Consider the following 20,503-nt stretch of genomic DNA (forward strand, 5'->3'; position numbering starts at 1 on the left):
CCTCGCTCAGTGGGTTAAGGATCTGCTATTGCTGTGAGCTGTGGTGTAGGTCACAGACGCAGATCAGATCTGGTGTTGCTGTGTCAGAGGCTTAGGCCAGCAGATGTAGCTCTGATTTGACTCCTAGCCTGGGAACTTTCATATCCCATGGCAACTCTTCTAACTAATACATAATCTAGTGCACCAAGGAGATAATACTCTCTAAAAGGAGTAAACAAACATCAAATACCATAGTATGGTTGAATATTTTATTGCATTAACTAGGTGTAATTCAGAAAAATGATTGCATTTCCTGAAGGAAATGAAACAAAGAAACAGTGAGACACAGTATTTAAATTGGTGATTCTAAAATTTTTGTTAGGTGAGAAGTATTATAGATCTTACTAAACATGCATATGCCTGGATATTAGAATTCCTAAGGTCTTCGGTAGGGCTTGTCCTTCTGAATTTTTATAAATATACTGTAACCAAAAGGTATAAAAAGTAATACAGTTACAAGAAATGTATGTATCATCCCCAATGTTATAAAACTTTATGACATTTCCCTTCTTGTGGCATTTCCCGTCTTTTCTCTTCTCTGGGGTAACCATACTCCCCAATCCATGATGGTAAGGATAGGAGAAATGTGTTAAAAGCCTTCTAGAGTAAATTATACTAGACCGAAAGGAAAAAGAACAAAGTTACATCTTTACCGTGTCTCCTGGCTAACTCTGCAGACAGAGAACCATTTGCCCATAAGCAGAGAAATTACAAACCTATATACCGCGTTCTTCTGTATGTTCAGTTTGATCTCTCCATTCTCTCTGATCCAGGCAATGCTTGTTCTTTTGGATTAACAATGTAAATAACTGTCAGAAGGTTAACACCTCAAGAATGAGTCATTTGTATTTTTTATGTTAATCAGTTGAACCTGCTGTATTTTAAGGTCGAAGTAATGTTCCTATTTTGATGTTTGGGTGCTCACTAAAGACAAATTCTAGCTTCGATGATATGGAAGGGAACTTCTGTTTAGCCACAGGACAGTAATAAATGCTATGCCCTCAGAGAAAGGGAAAAGAGAAATAATGAGAAAGACTGTGGAGAAACACTGTGGTAATGTTCAGCATGCTGACTTTTTTACATGAAAATTATTGTTTTTGTCTGTATGAATGGAGCAGGATAGTCTACACAAGTGATTGCAAAGATGCTCAGCATCTGGGTGAGCGCCCTTAGTAACAGCTTAGAATTCCTAATCTGATGCTTTGAAAGCTTTGACCTTCTATGTTTATTTTATGACATGAAAAATATTTGTTTTTACCCTCCAGAAAATGAAGAATGATGTAATGTACTTTGTACATTTTTATTTTGTAACATATTCTCTAAATGTTACTGTTAATAGGAATTTGCTCCAAAATATGTTGCTGAAAAGCTTGACACCCTGCTTACACAGGCTTGAGTAATCTTGTGATACTCTGGGGTAGTGCTGCTAGTAGTAATTTATTCTTGATCAGGTCTTTCAAAGCCATTGCATTTGAGGTTAGGATTTAAACTGGAAAAAGTTCAATTTTTTATCAGTGATGTGTTTGAAACTACATTTATGTAACTTTGTTCATATTCTCCCATAGTTACAAAGGCTAGCCGTAAAAGTCTTTTTGAAAATGACCTATTTTTTAAATGGCATAATGGCAGTGGATGATTGGCCATAAATGCCTCTGAATTCACTTTTTTGGGGGTTCTTATAGTAGAGCTTTGCATACCAACAGAAAACACCATGTGCATGGCACATAATAGAAAGGATAAATCGTATGCAATACATGCAGACATCCATGAATGTAATGATTAATAGAATATTGATTTATCTCCACAAATGTTGAATTTTTAGCACAAAAGAATCTGTCCATAAAACTGATTTATTACTACATGAAAGGATTATCGATAAGTAAAAACAGAGAAGACACTTGTCCCACCCACAGTACAAATGAGGAACAAAGAAGACTCTCAAACATCATATATTCCCAAGAATATTAAACAAAAAACTAGGCTATATTTAGCCATGGCGTATAATCTAGATTTTCAAACAGTGGCAACATTTATTAATTTGTTTGATCTTTGTCTCTGAGAACTAGAATGTGAGAAAATATGCAAAAATTCATAGGAGGCACTCCCTACTGTGGGCTGCAGCCTGACATAGCATGCAGCTTCCCAGTCTCCCTGGCTGCCTCCCCCCAGGCATGTATGTACAGCGTCTCGCCTCCCTACAGCAGCAGCACTGCCCAGCACCCTCAACTTCATGCTCTGTGCCAGCGCTGATGGCAAGACCATTCTGAAAGGCCTCCAATCCATTTTGCAGGAGCAGGGGATGACAGAGTCAGTGCACACCTGGCAGGACCATGGCTATTTAGTGACCTACATAAACAAAAAAATGGCAGCTTTGTCAATATAAGAATTTAATGCACAGATTGGTGATGCTGGACCTTCAGAGTTATGATGATGATGCACAAGGCAAAGAGGTTGATAGTCTTTTGAACAAAGTAGAAGAAAGAAGGAAAGAATTGAGTCAGGACAGTACTGAGCAGATGAAGCCACTACCACTCATAGTTTGAGGAAGGGTCATCCACAGCTACTGGACCACAGCCGACGGCTGCCTGGTGGAATATGACATAGATGAGGTTGTATATGATGAGCACTCACCTTACAAGAGCATTCAAATTTTACATGCGAAACAGTTTGGAAACATTCTCTTCCTCAGTAGGGATGTTAATTTGGCGGAACGTAATGTTAATCTTCTTTGTTGCATGGGCAGTGGCAAAGAAGATTACACTGGCAAAGATGTACTGATTCTATGAGAGAGCTGGGGGCATAGTATGTGAAAGTCAAACTGAAACTAAAGATGGTCACTAGGGTAGAGATTGACCAAAGGGTGACTGATAGATGTAAGAAATACATGCAAGAAACGTGTCATGACCTCTTAGACCATCTTAAAGGAGGCTGCTCTAGAACATGGCTAGGTTCTAATAAAAGACTGATTCCAGTACTGAAGAGGTACGCCAGAGAAGGGAGAGAATTTGATTACGTGATTAGTGATTCGACGGCCATTCCCATCTCATCTCGGGAAGAATATTCCATATGGGAGAGTTCCTCAGTCTGATTCTTGACCTCTCAATGAAAGTACTGAAGCAGGATGGGAAAATTTTACACAGGGGAGCTGTGTCAATTTGAGGAAAGCCCTGTCACTCTATGAAGAACAGCTGGGGTGCCTGTATTGTCCTGTGGAATTTTCAAAGGAGATCTTCTGTGTCCCTTCATACTTGGAATTGTGGGTATTTTACGGTGTTTGGAAGAAAGCTAAGCCTTGAAAATCAGTTTCCCCTGATCAAGTGTGCTGCAAATAGCCTTCCTGTCCTTCATGCTGTACATGACATCAAAAGGAGTCAGGCAATTGATTGTGAATTCCTTCAATTTCCTTTTCTAAATTATTTTTTAATTTAAAAATCAAATGGAAAATGTATATTTTGATGAGCTGGGGTGCTACATTTTTGAAAGTCAGCTGAAGGATTATTAGCACAGTGTAGGCTGCTAAATACACTGAACCCCTAGAATGTGATTTTTTTTTTTTTTTCTGTGTGGGCTCTTTTTTATCTTGTTTTGGTGGACTTTGAGTTTGGGTTTTGGAGGAATGAACATAATTGTTTTTTTTCTGGAGCGGTGTTCTTGAGGGAGTTCTTTTCCCCCCAAATTGACGTAGTTATTAAAATTTGGTGCTTATAAGAAAAGACCTAACAAAACTGAATAGCAATACTTAGATTAAAATTATAAATGACAAAAAAAAAATCATAGGGAAAATGTGGCAGGTGATGATATTTTATAAATCAGTAGCTGTGTCTAATTCTAGGAAAGTAACACAAAAATTTTTGAAAAATGTGGTTTTGTTTCTTTTCAATCTCTGAAATAGGATTAAAGTAGGTATTAAGAAGACAAACTGGATTTCCTGATTTCTCCAACATGATTTTAAACTTATTTTAAAAATTGATTTTACTATATAGAAATAAATATCCATATGTAGAGGAGTCATAGTGTTGACACATAAGCATAAGATATGAAGGTACTGTGATCTGCTGTCCTATAAATTTTGGACAGGTAGCTTCCGTGTTTTATATATGATAATTAAGGCATTGATTTATTAACAAATAATGTGCCCTCTAAAATGTTTTAGGTAGATTTTGTGATTTTTTTAAACCACTTAATATGTGAAAGTTAAAAAAATAATAAAAGAAACAGCTGGGGCAGATGTAGGAACTTGATATCTTTTCAAGGGAAAAAAAAAAGAAAAAGGATCAGGCTCATGAATTAAACAAAGGAGGGAAGGTATTTGTTCCAAGAGAAAACGATAACCTCAATGTTAAAGGTTATGCCACACAAATGTAACAATGTTGCATAGGGGCTCTCATGAAACAGCATCAAATAAGGGTAAGAAAGTTGCACATTGCAAATTCATGGCAAAAGGTGTGTCACTTAATGCCTACATGTTTTGGCTTCTCAGCTGTAAGTAAGCTGAGGCAAAGAGAGCCTTTGAAGTGTGAAAGTTACATGAATTCTCTGAATAAGATATAAGTAGATATAGTATGCTTTTGAATTTTTATAGCTTTTCCATTATTTGATTTTCTCTTAAATCATAACTAAGATTATTATACCAAGTGTCATAGTTAATTTTTCGTGTCTTAACTGTTATTTGATTTGCCGAGGTATATCTATAGGTAAATTGTTCCTTGGAGATTTTGGGGGCAGAAATGAGTATTTCCTCATATTTGCAGTTGTCATATGTGACTTTTACATCCTGTATTATATAGCAGCAGTCTTGTTTAATAAGTCTGACACCGACACCAGTACTAGCTTAGGAATCCTCTGGTGTCAGGAACTCATTCTTTTTCATTTGTTCCTGGCACAGTGCCTCTGATGTATTAACATTTTGCCATTAAAAGTACATTTCTTCATACCCATTTCCTATTTTCTATGAATAAAAAAGTTGAATTTCAAGCTTCTGGGTCTACTCTGCAAAAGAAATTCCACTGAAATTGTGAGGACTGTTACTAATAGTTTCTTTTCCATTTGACAATGTCTTCTGAGTGTGTTTTCCCTACACAAATCATTTTCCCAGTTTTTTTTTCTTTACATATAAAAGACTATTGTGATTTTCAAGTTAATCTATGAGATATAATTTCCATGAAAGTTCAAAAGTAACTTTAGGAAATTTCTTATTTTGATACATGAGTCATGAGTAGTCATTATTGTAGAATTTAAAAAAAAAAAAAGAAATCCAGCATAATATGGTATGTTTTCAAAAACTGATTAGACCTTAAGTCACCGAAAAAAATTATTCATTTAAATTGATTTTTTGATATAAGGGCACACTTACATTAAATAATTTAGTTATTTAATCTTATTTTATAATATAGAGTTCCTCAATGTCTTTTCTACCTGAAATATAGAATCAAATATAGAGAGGACAGAATTGAGACTGTATTAGTTGAATTTTGATTAACCAGTACATTTTTTTTTTTTTTTTTTTGCCTTTTCTAGGGCTGCTTCCATGGCATATGGAGATTCCCAGTTTAGGGGTCTAATTGGAGCCGTGGCCACTGGCCTACGCCAGAGCCACAGTAACACGGGATCCGAGCTGTGTCTGCAACCTACACCACAGCTCAGGGCAGTGCCAGATCCTTAACCCACTGAGCAAGGCCAGGGATGGAACCCCCAACCTCATGGTTCCTAGTCAGATTTGTTAACCACTGAGCCACAACGGGAACTCCTAACCAGTACATTTTCACAAGTTCTTTTTTTCTTTTTTTTGCTTTTTAGGGCTGCACTTGTGGCAGATGGAGGTTCCCAGGCCAGGAGGTGAATATGAGCTGTAGCCACTGGCCCACATCACAGGCACAACAATGCCAGATCTGAGCCATGTCTGTTATCTACACCACAGCTCATGGCAATGCTGGATACTTAGCCCACTGAACAAGGCCAGGGATTGAATCTGTGTCCTCATAGATGCTAGTCAGATTCGTTTTCACTGAGCCATGATGGGAACTCCTTTATTACAGTATCTCCATGTGAACACCAGTGTCTCAGCAAGTCAATCAAATATTTTGTCAGAGAGACATATTTTATTGTTGATAAAAATAGCTATAGCAATATACTAGGCCTCAAAATCTAAAAGCTTTGGTTGAGACAGCTAGAATCCAGAAAAGTGATCAAATTTTGTTGTATGAGAAAATATAGTCATTCCAAATGATTATTTATAATCCATCTTTACAACAAAATTTCTTGTCTGCCAACCAGATTATTTTCTTATAAAAAAGTGCTAATGATTTAAGATCATATTTATTGTCTTTGTTTTAGCCTTCATTATGATTGATGAGCACAATTTATCTGATTCATCAGTTCAGACATTACTTTTCAGCATTAATAGCAAAGTATCAATTGCTGATACTGCAAACATACATACATATTTCTCATCTCCAAATATCTTGCCTAGTGTCTTATTTAGAAAATGAATCAGTTTGACTGTGAGATTCTGCAAATGGTGTATACAACATAACAAACCAGTGTGTCAAGCAGAGAATTGGGAATTTCATTTTTTTAAAAAATGATTTTGAAAGATCAATCATATTACTTAAGTGGAGATTGAAAATATAGATTATATATTCTTAGTATTAAATCAATGGCACATTTATGATGTATATTTTACATGTTTTGCTACAGATATACATGTGTATACATGGAGATAAATAGACACACACAACTGAATCATGTTACTTTGAGAACTGGATAACCACGGGAGTAATGCCAACTTAGGAGGGGCTTTGTCTTTTAGGAGCTGCCTGCTGGGACATCTAAGACTGACTATGGTTTTAGGATTTCTAACACTCAGAAACTACATGAAATTTCTATAAAGAAATTAGTTGGAATAATTTATGTGTTCAAGAAATTCTTGATATCTAATTTAAGACGGTTGAAACAAACGTCAATGTAAGCACTGTGAGAGGAATTTTTTTTTCATTCACTGCCTTCATCACAGTTTGTAACACATAAAATGTGCCCAGTAAATCCCTGAATAAATAAATCATATATTGGCAATTTTGACATAATATTATTTTTATGGGGTTTTATTAGGAGAAACAGTATGCAAAATATCTCCCAACATTTTTGAAGTGTTGTTTTAAATTAATACCTGATAGTAGAAGTCCACTTATTATATCAAGCCTTATTAATCCAGTAACAAATGTTCATTGACAACCTATTATATGCCAGCTACTGTATTAGCATTATATATGTTATATAATATGCATGCTGTATATTGCCTCCATATAATCAATGCAAGCTTGAATGTAGAGGAGTGAACACATTTACATTTTTAGAATACCAGTAGATTATACCTTTTATGTAAGTAAGTCCTTATAATTGATGGCTTTTCCTTCATAAATGTTCTTAGAGAAATGTAGAAATTTTCAAATTTCTTTCATTCTTTGTTCATACCTTTTTCTTTTCATCTAAAGATGAATGCATTTAAATTAGCTAACTGTTACAAAAATTTGTTGTTTACATGCAATGAAAACATTAGTTTTTTGTTGTTTGGACTGAGAAAATCAAATGACCTTTTCAGAAATCAGTTGAACATAATGGTATCTTCTAGGAGCATCCCTTTAAAGTATTTGTTTCATGTAATCACTGCCTGGCTTGTACTCTAGTGAGTTACATGCTCTCTCCTCATTACAGGGGACTGCATTTTCATCCACTTCTTTGGCAGGAGAAAATTTGCAGTTTTGTATTTCCTACTATCTGTTGTATCCTTGGGATCACACGCACACAAGCACATAATAGTCTTCGTAATAAAGAAGACATGGAGCTTTCTAAAATGAAAATTGTATCCATTGAAGGAGAATTTAGATTATTGCTTCTGTCACAAAATTTGTAAGAGTATGGAAAAAAAACACAGGAATAAACTGATGCTACTTTTGTTAAATCTACTTACATTTATGAGTGGGCCCCTAAATCCATGGCAGCCCAGATTTTCATAAAAGTCCTAGGTGATTGCAGAATTTATTGGTAAGCTATACATCTAGTACAGCTGTAATTTTTGAATAACCTAGAGCCTGTAGAATCATCAGCTCCCCAGTTTGCAAATTCAAACAGTTCACGTCAACAAGGCTTCTTTCAATACATGAGCAAAATGACGCTGTGTGTATACATTTTAATCTTGTAACATTAAGGGGGTTAATGTGTGCCTCATGTTGCAGAGCTTAGGTTATAGCAAGGCTTTAAAAAGATGTTTTAAATTAATCTCTAACACTGAAATAATAATCTAAAAATAGAAATATAACCTATGAATTAGAAGTGGTCATGTCAAATTAATCAGGAAAAATTACTTCTGTTTGCATACATAAAAAATAAAGAATACTACAAATGCAAATATCTATAATAGAATGTTTAAACCAAAAAACTTAAGTTAGGTTGTCTGGAAAGATACTTTTAATCACTAAAATAAAAAAGTTTTACTTCCTGATTTTTTTTTTTGACAATTTAGATTTATTTTTCCTGCTTTCCATCTGTCTTGAAATGTTTTCAGGGTTCAGCAAGACAGAATATTTAACACTGACACATTGAACTTTTGATAATGGTATTTTAGGAAATTTTCACTAATTTCAAAAGGGTTCTTGGTAATTTAGGAAACCTGAGATTCCCCAGATGTGATATTGACACTTTGAATGTACTTGGGTCTTTACACCTGGGTGGTTTGTAGTTCAATTGAGCAAGTCTATACTGTGGGGAAAATGCTGTGCTTGGTTGATCCTGTGAAGATTCCAAGATAGATAAAAAAAAAAAAAGTATATATACATACACACGTGCACACACACACATATATAGTACATAAGACTAGTTTTTTAAACTCCAAGTGCAGCTAAAGGGCTTGAGTCTAGTAAATAGAGTAAATCAGTAAATATATACATATAAATATACATACATATATAGTACATAAGGCTAATTTTTTACAGAGATAAAGAGATTGATTAAGCTTAGGAAAATATCTTCAAGGGAATGAGCTTGAATTATGTCTCAAATATTGGTAAGACCTTTAGAAGCAATTATTTCCTAGATTTTAATGTTCTAAATGAAGTGTGGAGCAGGGTGAATAAAAGGAAGTTATAAGAATAGTACATTGATCAGTATGCCTGTGAATGGTGACAGGAGAGTGGGACACACTTTCAGAATGATAGCTCCTTATGGGATGTTTTGATATTTGCATATTCCACTATTAGCTACAATAATATTAAAGAGAATAGTAGAAACATATAACTCAGGTGTGGTAGGTATGTTAAAGATAATCTACTCAGGTAGTCACTTTCTGTTTCTAGTTTCTGTAGAGCCCCTGACATTTCATAATGGGAACTGTGGGGATCTTTCTTCTCTAGGTGATCTTGAAGATTGAGGATAAGAGGTTTTTCTTATTTGTTCCTTATGCTCATACACTCAAGCTAGTTCAAGGGTTTAAATGTGTTCTTTCATGGCTGGAGATAATGAACTTCTTTCTTATGATAAATACAGTAAAAAGTTAAGGAATGTAGTCCTTTCCTGTTTTTTACATCAAGACCGAATCATATTTCAGTAATATGAAATACATTCAGGAGAAGGATCAAGATGGCAGAGTAAGATATCGTGCTCACTCTCTCCCACAAACACATCAAAAAAACACATCTATATGTAAAATGATTCACACAGAACATCTATTGAATGCTGGAAGAACTTAAACCTCCAAAAAGGCCAACAAACTCTTGGCATAAGTGAGTAAAACAAAAAACAAAAAACAAAAAAAGAAAGGGAATCAATGGCAGTAGCATTCCTGCAAGGGAGTTGTGAAAGAGAAAAAAATCCCACATCCCGGGAAGCCACCTTACTGACCAGGAGATCAGCCAAGCTGGAGGGACCTCAAAATCTCTGAGGAAAAGTGCAGCAGCTGGACGGAGGAGGGCAAAGTAGAGAGAGAGCTGCACAGATCATCTGCGCCACCTCCCCAGACGCCACAGCCTGAGATGCTCAGGGAGGGGCTGAGTGCTGAGATTCCGGTTCCAGAGATCAGTTCCAGAGAGAGAACTAGGGTTGGCTGTGTGGGGACAGCCTGAGAGGCTAAGGAGTGCTATGCTACGGGCTTGGTAGCAGTGTGCTATGGGCTGGGGAGTGGAATGCCACAGCTGAGGGAACCCAGGAGGAGGTCTGGGCCCATAGGCGAAGCATGGTGCCATTACTGGGGTGAGAGGAGCAGGGATGGACCACCATAGAAACCTCCTTGCACATGCATGGGCTCTCAGAGGGTGGAGCACTTTTGGTGCAGGTTATGGGTGGTGAGGAGCTACTTGCTTGGGCTATGGGTGGCTAGGCACCTCTAGCATGGGCTAAGGGCAGCAGGCAGCTAAGTGCAACATGGTGCCTCTTGCATGATCAATAGGCAGCAGGGACAAACCAGAGCAGTCATCCAGAAACCAGAGGGAGGCATGGCCTGCTACCATTAGGGGTCTGTGAACAGACTCCTCCTGCAAACCCAGTAAACTCAGAGGTTGGCCAAAAAAGAGGGTATGGCAACTGAGTACCACCTGTTGTTGCTTGCACTCCCCTAGGAGCATATTTGCCCTGCTGCTGCCACAGCCAAACACTCCAGGCAGCACCCAGGCACTTGATCACTGTCCCTTCTTGAAACCCTGCAATTAGTAGCAGTTGGTGCAGCACCTCTGGTGTGGGCTAAGCAGGATGGGGTGTTTCTTGCATGGTCTACAGGTGGTAGGGGCAAACCACCACAATTATCACTGACTCCAGAGGTGGGCATGGCCCGCTACCACTAGGGATTTCTTTTTTTGTCTTTTTTTTTTTTTTTTTTTTTTTTTTTTGCCATTTCTTGGGCCACTCCCACGGCATATGGAGGTTCCCAGGCTAGGGGTCTAATCGGAGCTGTAGCTGCCAGCCTACGCCAGAGCCAGAGCAATGCAGGATCCGAGCCGCATCTGCGACCTACACCACAGCTCACGGCAATGCCGGATCGTTAACCCACTGAGCAAGGGCAGGGATCGAACCCACAACCTCATGGTTCCTCCGCTAGGGATTTCTGAACAGGCACCACTAGCAGCCTCAGTCATCTCAGTGGACACCAGAGGAGGACATTGCAACCAAACACTACCTGTTGTTGTTCTCACTCCCATGGGTGCTCACACCCTGCTGCTGCCACTGCCATATACCCTAGGCACATTGTAAATCTGCCTAAGTCTCATTACTACTTCCCAGGGCCCTGTAACTAGGAGTGGCTTGTGCCACCTTCCTGCAGGTCCTTGCTACTGTTAAGAGCCCAGCAAACACATATTGACTACTAGTCCTACCCATTGACTCCTTTTCCTAGAAAACACACTCAGCACCCTGGGGAGAACAACCTGCTCACATCAAAGAAAGAGCAAATATCCAAACTCTCATGCCAAAAACTAGTACCTTCCCACAAAATACAAAGGGGTGCTCTTGCATAGAAGTAGCTCTTCAAGAATACAGTTTGGCTTCCCTAAACTCACAGAAAAAGAAAAACATAAGTCAGATGAAGAAGCTCAGGAACCATTCCCAGTTAAAAGACCAGGAGAATTCACCTGAAACAGCAAACAATGAAACAGACATTTGCAGTGTGATAGACACTGAGTTCAAAAGGGAGGAAGTGAAAATACTGAAGGAATTAAGGATGAATATCAAGGAATTAAGGGTGGAAATAAACAGTAATGCAGAATACTTTAGAAAGGAACTAGAAAATATAAGCAGAGAAAAATTAGAAAATTCATTTGCAGAAACATAAACTGAGGTAAAGGAACTAAAGAGCAGAATGAATAATGCGGTGGAGTGAATTTCTGACTTGGAACATATAGTAATGGAAATCACCCAATCACGGCAGCAGTCTGAAAACCAAATGAAAAAAGAGGAAAGCAATATAAGAGACCTATAGGATAATAAAGTGGGCCAATCGATGCATAATAGGAATTCCCAGTGATGAAGGAAAAGTAGATTGAAAATATATTTGAAGAAATTATATCTGAAAACTTTCCAAATCTAAAGGATACTGATACAGGAAGCGCAGAGGGCCCCAAGCACGTTGAACCCAATAGGCCCACACCAAGACATAATAAAAATGGCAAAAGTTAGAGAATTCTAAAGGCAGCAAGAGAAAAGTGTTAATTTTAAGGGAACTCCCATAAGTCTATCAGCTGATTTCTCTACAGAAACACTACAGGCCAGAAGAGAGTGGCAAGATGCATTCAAAGTTCTATAATGAAAATATTTGCAACCCAGAATACTCTACATAGCAAGAATATCATTAAAATAGAAGGGGAAATTATTTCTCCAACAAAAGCTAAAAGAGTATAGTAATACTAAACCCATTCTAAAAGAAATACTGAAAGGGCTTCTCTAAAAAAAAAAAAAAAAAAAAAAAAAAAAAAAAGTAAGAAATAGGATGGAGGAGTTGCAACAGAACAAAGGGTGGGGAAAAAATGTAAATGTAATGTATACAGTAAGGATAACTTGATCCCCTTGCTGTACAGTGGGGGAAAAAAAAAAAAAGAAATAGGATGGAGGAAATCACAGTTGGAAAGCAATCACTTAAATAAGCCAGCATACAGATCTAAAAGGAAAAAATACTGTAAAAGTGATGATATACACAAGGAAAAGCAAAAGGATAAACATGAAGATATTAAAAAAAGGTCTTAAAAATCATAGAATGTGGGGAAGAAAAGAAAATACTTTTTTTTTTTTGTAATTAGGAAGAGGTTATCATACTTAAAAAACAGGGCAACCACAAATCAAAACTAAACATTACATTCACAAAAAACAAAAGTACACAAGCATAAAATAAGTGGATATCATCCAAACAAAAAAGAACACAGGAAAAATATAGAACCAACTGAAAAACAAAGTTTAAAGTGGCAGTAAATACATATTTTTCAATAATTACCTTAAGTGTCAATAGACTGAATGCTCCAACCAAAAGACACAGTGGCAGATTGGATAAAATAAAAACCTACAATCTGCTATCTGCAAGAGACTCACCTTAGGGCAAAGGACACATGTAGGTTGAATGTGAGGGGATGGAAAAAGTTATTTCATGCCAATGGACAAGATAGAAAATCAGGAATTGCAATCCTCATATCAGACAACATAGACTTTAAAATGAAGGCCATAAAGAAAGAAAAAAAGAACACTATTTAATAGTAAAAGGATCCATACAATAAGAGGCTGTAACAATCATCTATATATATATATTATATATATAAAAATATAGACCTAATATAGCAACACCCAGATACGTACAACAAATACTAACAGAAAAGGAGAAATTGATGGGAATATACTAATATTAGGAGACTTTAAGACTCTATGCACATCAATGGACAGATCCTCTAGATAGAAAATCAGTAAGGCAACAGAGATCCTAAATGTCACAATAGAAATGTTAGACTTAATTGACATTTTCAGGAACTCACATCCAAAAAAATCAGAATATACATTCTTAAGTGCACATGGAACATTCTCAAGGATTGCTCACATACTGGGGCACAAAACTAACCTCAACAAATTTAAGAGTATAGAAATTATTTCAGTCATCTTCTTTGACCACAATGGCATGAAATAGAAATCAGCCACAGGAAAAGAAATGAGAAAAAAACAAGTACACTAAACAACATGCTACTAAAAAACCAGTGGGTCAATGAGGAAATCAAGATGGAAATTAAAATACTACCTCACTACACAAGATGAAGAAACAACCATTGAAAATCTATGGGATGCCACAAAAGCAGTGCTTAGAGGGAAATTCATAGTGATACAGGCCTTCTTCAAAAAAGGACAAAAATCTCAAATCAACAACCCAACCCACCACCTAAAAAGAAGAAAAAATACAAACAAAACCTGAAGTCAGCAGAAGGAAGGAAATCATAAAGATAAGAGAGGAAATCAATAAAATAGAGATTCAAAAAACAATAGAAAAAAAATCAAACCAAGAGCCGGTTTTTTGAAAAGGTACAGAAAATTTAGAAACCTCTGGCCAGAGTCACCAAGAAAAGGAGAGAAAAAAATAAATAAATAAATGAAAAAGAAATCACAATGGATACTGCAGAAATACAAAAAAACCTTAAGAGATTACTATGAACAATTACATGCAAACAAATTTGACAACCTAGAAGAAATGGACAATTTTCTAGAGACTTACAGCCCACCAAAACTGAACCAAGAAGAAATAGGCCAACTGAACAGACCAATCACTAGAAATGAAGTTGAATATGTCATAAAAACACTTCCTACAAATGAAAGTCCAGGACCAGATGTCTTCACAGGCAAATTCTACCAAACATACAAAGAGGAAATTATAACCATCCTCCTTAAACTTTTTCATAAGGTTGAAGAAGAAGGAACACTCCCAAAGAAATTCTATGACACCGCCATCACCCTAATACCAAAATGAGTCAAAGATACCATGAAAAAAGAATACCTCACACCATGCACAAAAACTCAAAATGGCTTAAAACTTAAACATAAGACACCATCAAACTCTTAGAAGAGAACATAGGCAAACATTCTCAGATAACCTTACAAATGTTTTCTCAGGTCCGTCTCCCAAGGCAACAGAAATAAAAGCAGAAATAAACCAATGGGACCTAATCAAACTGACAAGCTTTTGCACAGCAAAGGAAACCATAAGAAAAACAAAAAGACAACCTACAGAATGGGAGAAATTAGTTTCAAATGATGCAACTGACAAGGGCTTAATCTCTAAAATATATAAACAACTTCTACAACTCAACAGCAAAAAAGCCATCAACCCAATGGAAAAATGGGCAAAAGACCTGAATAGACATTTCTCCAAAGAAGATGTACAGATGGCCAAGAAGCACATGAAAAAATACTCAACATCTCTGATTATTAGAGAAATGCAAATCAAAACTACCATGAGATACCACCTCACACCAGTCAGAATGGCCATCATTAGTAAGTCTACAAATAACAAATGCTAGAGGGGATGTGGAGAAAAGGGAACCCTAATTCACTGTTGGTGGGAATGTAAGCTGGTACAATCACTGTGGAAAACAGTATGGAGGTACCTTAGAAATCTAAACATAGAACTGCCGAGTGATCCAGCAATCCCACTCTTGAGCATATATCTGGACAAAACTTACCCTGAAAAAGACACATGCACCTGCACATTCATTTCAGCTCTGTTCACAATAGCCAAGACATGGAAACAACCTAAATGTCCAGTGACAGATGATTGGATTAAGGATATGTGATATGTATACACAATGGAATACTACTCAGCCATAAAGAAGAACAACATAATGCCATTTGCAGCAACATGGATGGAACTAGAGACTCTCATTCTAAGTGAAGTAAGTCAGAAAGAGAAAGACAAATACCATATGATATCACTTATATCTGGTATCTAATATACGGCACAAATGAACCTTCCACAGACAATAAAATCTGGCACTTGGAGAGGAGACTTGTGGTTGCCGGTGGGGGGAGGAGGAAGGAGTGGGATGGACTGGGAATTTGTGATTAATAGATGCAAACTGTTGCCTTTGGAATGGATAAGCAATGAAATCCTGCTGTAGGGCACTGGGAACTATAGCTAGTCACTTGTGATGGAGAATGATAATGTAAGAAAAAGAATGTATATGTATATGTGTGACTGGGCCACCTTGCTGTGTAGTAGAAAATTGACAGAAAACTGTAAACCAGCTATGATGGAAAAGTAAAAATCTTTTAAAAAATGAAATACATTCAAAAGCAGAATGTTTTGTTTTTATTGCCTGTAGAGATTTATATACAATGAAAATAATATCCAAAAGGTCAAAGAAATACTTACATGTGTATAAGAATTATATTAAAAATTTCCTTAGATATTGTGAATATTATGAACGGCTGCTGTTTCTTTCTGTTGTCTTTATTTTGCTTCATGGACACTGTCGATGTTAGCTTTTACATATTACTTTAATTAGATGAATCTTAATGAATGTTTTTAGATTATCAACAATGAAACAGAGAAGTATTTATGAATGAGTCCTTAAAGTTGAGATAGTCAATCTTCTAAAACTACTCTTTATTCTAAGATGCTGTGTCCCTATCATGACAAAAATTCATGTCATGTTACTTTTATATGAAGGAATATATTCCGTCTAATACGGGATTCATCTTGATGTATGGATCTATAACTGAGCAGGGACCTATGGAGTTTCTCAGCCCAAAAGACTTTTGGTGTCTCCATTTCTTATTTTTAGGAAATGGGCCTCATTCAGCCGCCAAGGCCTTCCCTGAGTTCCAGGGGACCGTTGCCAATCAGGGAAGGGAAGGGATGCAATGACAAAGTAGGAAGAGTCGAGCAACAATGGTGCAGCCGTGGGGCAGGGTCCTAGTCCCCCCATCCCAAGGGGTACACATAATGATTTAAGCATCTTATACACCTAAGAGAAAAGTTATATTCTTTGTGCTTCTTTTAGGAATGGATACGTTAATATAGAACAGCTTGAAGTCCTTCCTTGTGCTTCTCCCTTGTTTGATTGAACTCAACACAAGCACCTGCAAACTAAAGTTTAGGCACCCTGAGCACAATTGCCTTTTGGGCTGAAGATTTTTAGCACATGATGTTTTTCAGGATGTTGTAATCTCTGATCAGTATGCCCTTTTTGCAAGTGCTGTTATTCTACGCAGTAACACGGAAGACCACCACCAGGATCATGCCAATATCTCCTGATACCAGCTTCAATGTCTCAGATTCCCCCAAAGCAAGAATGCACATTTGCCCTGAACCTGATTCCTATCTGAAACCCTGTTTTTCTCCTTTTAGACTATAAACCTCTCTACAATTCTTCGCCAAAGGAGGGCACAGTCTTTAAGACATTAGCCTGCTGTGGCAAAAAAAGCTATTTTTTTTTTCTCCTTTACTTAAAACTCTGTCTTAGCATTTCTGCTTGGCACTGGTTGACAGAAGCAGAGTTTCAGCAACAAATCCATGACTATTTCAACTTCTTGCTTTGTACTTTAAAACATTTTTTTTTGTCATTTGCTTTTCTAATATTCAATATAAAAGCCAATGACTGCCTTTTTTTTTACACTTATGACCATGCATTTAAATGTAATTTTTATTTATTTTGATTTTTTTCTCTACCCTCACTGAAGACGTTCTAAAATACATATCAAATAATACCTGAAAATATCCTATAAAATAAAGTCACTAAGAAAAGTTCTGGTAGTTTATGTTGCAAAATTCCCACCATAGGCATTGTAAAACATGACCATAGACAAAAACAAAGTCAATACAAGGAAGGGTGGCATTTATATTATGTATAAGTTAGGACTACAAGTAAGTTTTAGAGATGAGAGGAAAGGTTGAAAACACATTTATGGTAGGAATCATCAATGTTTTTCTGCCTGAAAAAAAACTGGTAAATTCTACTAGGAGGGAGTTACCAATAGACAAAGTTGTTATGGAGGTGAGGGCATTTTTTTATTACCACTAGACACAAAAAGTACAGAAGTATGTATATGTGTGGTGTGTATGTGTATATGTAGGTGTATAAATTCCATTTCATTCACATATATCGTAAAAATACTTTTAGGGTATTCTAAAAAAATTAGAGTTATTAGAAGCTAGATAGAAACTCCTTTACCTTGATAATATTCAGAAATATAGAGCAGTGATATAGTTAGGCCTCCCTGTAAATAAACTAATCTGACCTCCTGATGGTATTTGCTAGTGGAAACATAATGGAACATTTTAATCTATTAGTTTCAGTAGGCCATACCTTGTCTGTCTAAATGGCATATAAACAGACATTGAAATTTTGAATTTCTAAGGCATAGCCTGCTAGAAATGTTAGTAATGGATTGTAATTATCAGAATATAAGTGAAGATATTTTATGACTAAAATAACTCTGTTCACGTGATGCCCTGATGCATCTCTTAGTTAAAATGTTCATTTCAAATGTTCATTAGGCAAGTTTGTTTAACTGTGACTTGTGATTGCATCCTGTGAACTATTAGTAAAACTTACCTGTGTGTAAAAGATATGCTTTCTGTGAGTTGATCATTTTGTTATTCAAGTTAGTATATCAAGTCATTTCTTGATTTGGACTTATGAGTTACTCAAAGATGCTAATAATCCCAAGATCAGTTAGTACTGCCCTTCAGAAAACACCTTCTTGTGGCAGTTGACGAAAGTTTAGAAAGAAGTTTTTTTAAAAAAAAATATGACTTGTAATCATTATACAACCCAGCAATTAGATTTTTTCACATTTATCTCAAAACACTGTAAACATAAAAATTCATATGAGTGTTCATTGTAATATTATTCATAATAGTCACAAATTGGGAATACCTTAGATTCAAGGAGTAAATGTTTCAACAAACTCTGGTATGTACACACCATGGGTTACTCATCATTAGAAAAAAAAATGAACTTTGTAATAGCAGCCCAAACAAAGATGTCTTATATAGAAAATAAAAAGATATTTATCTTATTTATCATAGAAAAGAACTACATATAGAAGGTACAATTTAGGAGTTCCCATTGTGGCTCAGTGGGTAACGAACCCAACTATCCCTGATCACACTAAGTGGGTTAAGGATCTGGCGTTACTGTGAGCTGTAGTGTAGGCTGAAGATGCAGCTTGCATCTGGCATTGCTGTGGCTGTGGTGTAGGCCGGAGGCTGCAGCTCCTATTCTCCCATTCGACCCCTAGCCTGGGAACTTTCATTTGCCACAGGTGTAGCCCTAAAAAGCAAAAAAAAAAAAAAAAAAAGGTACTTTTAAACCTTCACCTATAAAACCATGTAGTAGTCAATAGAGTAGATTCTACTTTGTTCATATAAAGCCACTCTATGGTTGAGTAGTAGTTCAGAAAGATATTACTTTGACATAGCAAAGATTATTCCAATAAATTTGAACAGCTCAGCCATGGAACTCACACTGCCTTTTTTTATTTAGTGGTGTACTTCCTTATTATACATTAGTGGAAAATACATGGATATCTGATAGAAAACTAGAGTTGATAGTTGAAATTTCCTTAGTTTGGACAAGATAATGTCAAATCTACGCAGCATTAGAATTTTTTGATTTATTCATTAGATTATTTGTGAGATATGTTAGTAGGTAAATACGTTTTCATTTCCTACTCAGTTTCAAGCACGGTGCTGGGCACCGAAGATAAAATGGACAGCAAAATATTTAAAGGTCTTGCTTTTCTCGAGTTCACAGTCTAATGAGTTCGACATCAATTGAGCCCATGAATAATGGACACAGTAAAACCAAATGACAACTCTAGTAAGTTCTATAAAAGAAAAGTGAAAGTTACTATTTGGGGGAAAGATAAAAAAAAACTGATATTATTCTAACTTTCCTTGATAAAATAATATTAGAGCTGAGTTCTGGTAAACAGATTTTAACTCCTTGAAGACAAGACATTCAGGAGTAAGGTAGACAGTAGCTGAAGGAAGGAACAGGATAAAGGTGCCATGAAGGAAAGAAGGTTCCCAAGGCTGGAATGTAGAGGATCTGCAAAGGGTGTGTTAGAGCGGTGGCCTGACTCTTCAGGGTTTAAATATTCTCTCCATTATAATAGCAATAGGGAAAAGATGGCCTTCATGTTGTTGGGAGGACAACACTTATATTTGGGAGAGGAAATATAGTGGAAGGAGAAATAACTATTCTGTATTTAGGGAGATAGTCATCTTTATATCCTAATATAAAGATGCTCTGCTTGGTTGTAGGCACTCAACCTTGAAAGAATACTTTACTCATGGATATGATGACATAAGTTTATTGTATTATTTCAAGTAAATGGTAACTTGGCCTAGAAGGTAGAAAGTGACTTGTGCAGTGTGAGGTGTTTTAGTGTATATTTTGTACATTTGTACAGTTTAGTAGTTGTGACAGAGCCCTTAGAGTCTGCAAAGCCTAAATTATTTACTCTCAGGTCTTTTTCAGAAAAAAAAAAAGAGAGTATATTACACTGGCAAACACAGACATAGAAAATATTTAAACAAATAAACATGTTTGTGTTCAATAAAACTGTATTTACTAAATTAGGCCTTGGGCTGAGTCCATAGTCAGAGTGTGCTGGCACTAGTGTTAAACATTTGTTACCCCAAACTACCCTGTCCATACATGTGTCACGAAGGTAGGCACAGGGAGATTTAATATATTTTAAAGTGTACTTTTACAATAAAAACAAAGAAGTGAATCTAAATAAGAAAAGATATGAGGAAAGGGTGATAATGATGGAATTATAATTAGTGGTTTCAAAATAGTACAACACAATAAAATTCAAGAATGGTACCAATGGGAATGATTTAACAAGCAAGACGCAAGTAATTCTGAATTAGCTGCATAGGAGCAGATGACAAGTTTTACACTGAATTGTTAGGAGTAGGTGATAAGAAACCTATTTCAGGTCTATTCCCAGG

The 20,503-nt window shown here is 36.3% G+C and overlaps 1 pseudogene; it reads left to right on the forward strand.

Annotated features, from left to right (window-relative positions):
• On the forward strand, positions 2,033-3,368 carry LOC100515162 (annotated as a pseudogene).

The sequence above is a fragment of the Sus scrofa genome, chromosome 11 (assembly GCF_000003025.6).
Source record: "Sus scrofa isolate TJ Tabasco breed Duroc chromosome 11, Sscrofa11.1, whole genome shotgun sequence".
Lineage (NCBI taxonomy): Eukaryota > Metazoa > Chordata > Mammalia > Artiodactyla > Suidae > Sus > Sus scrofa.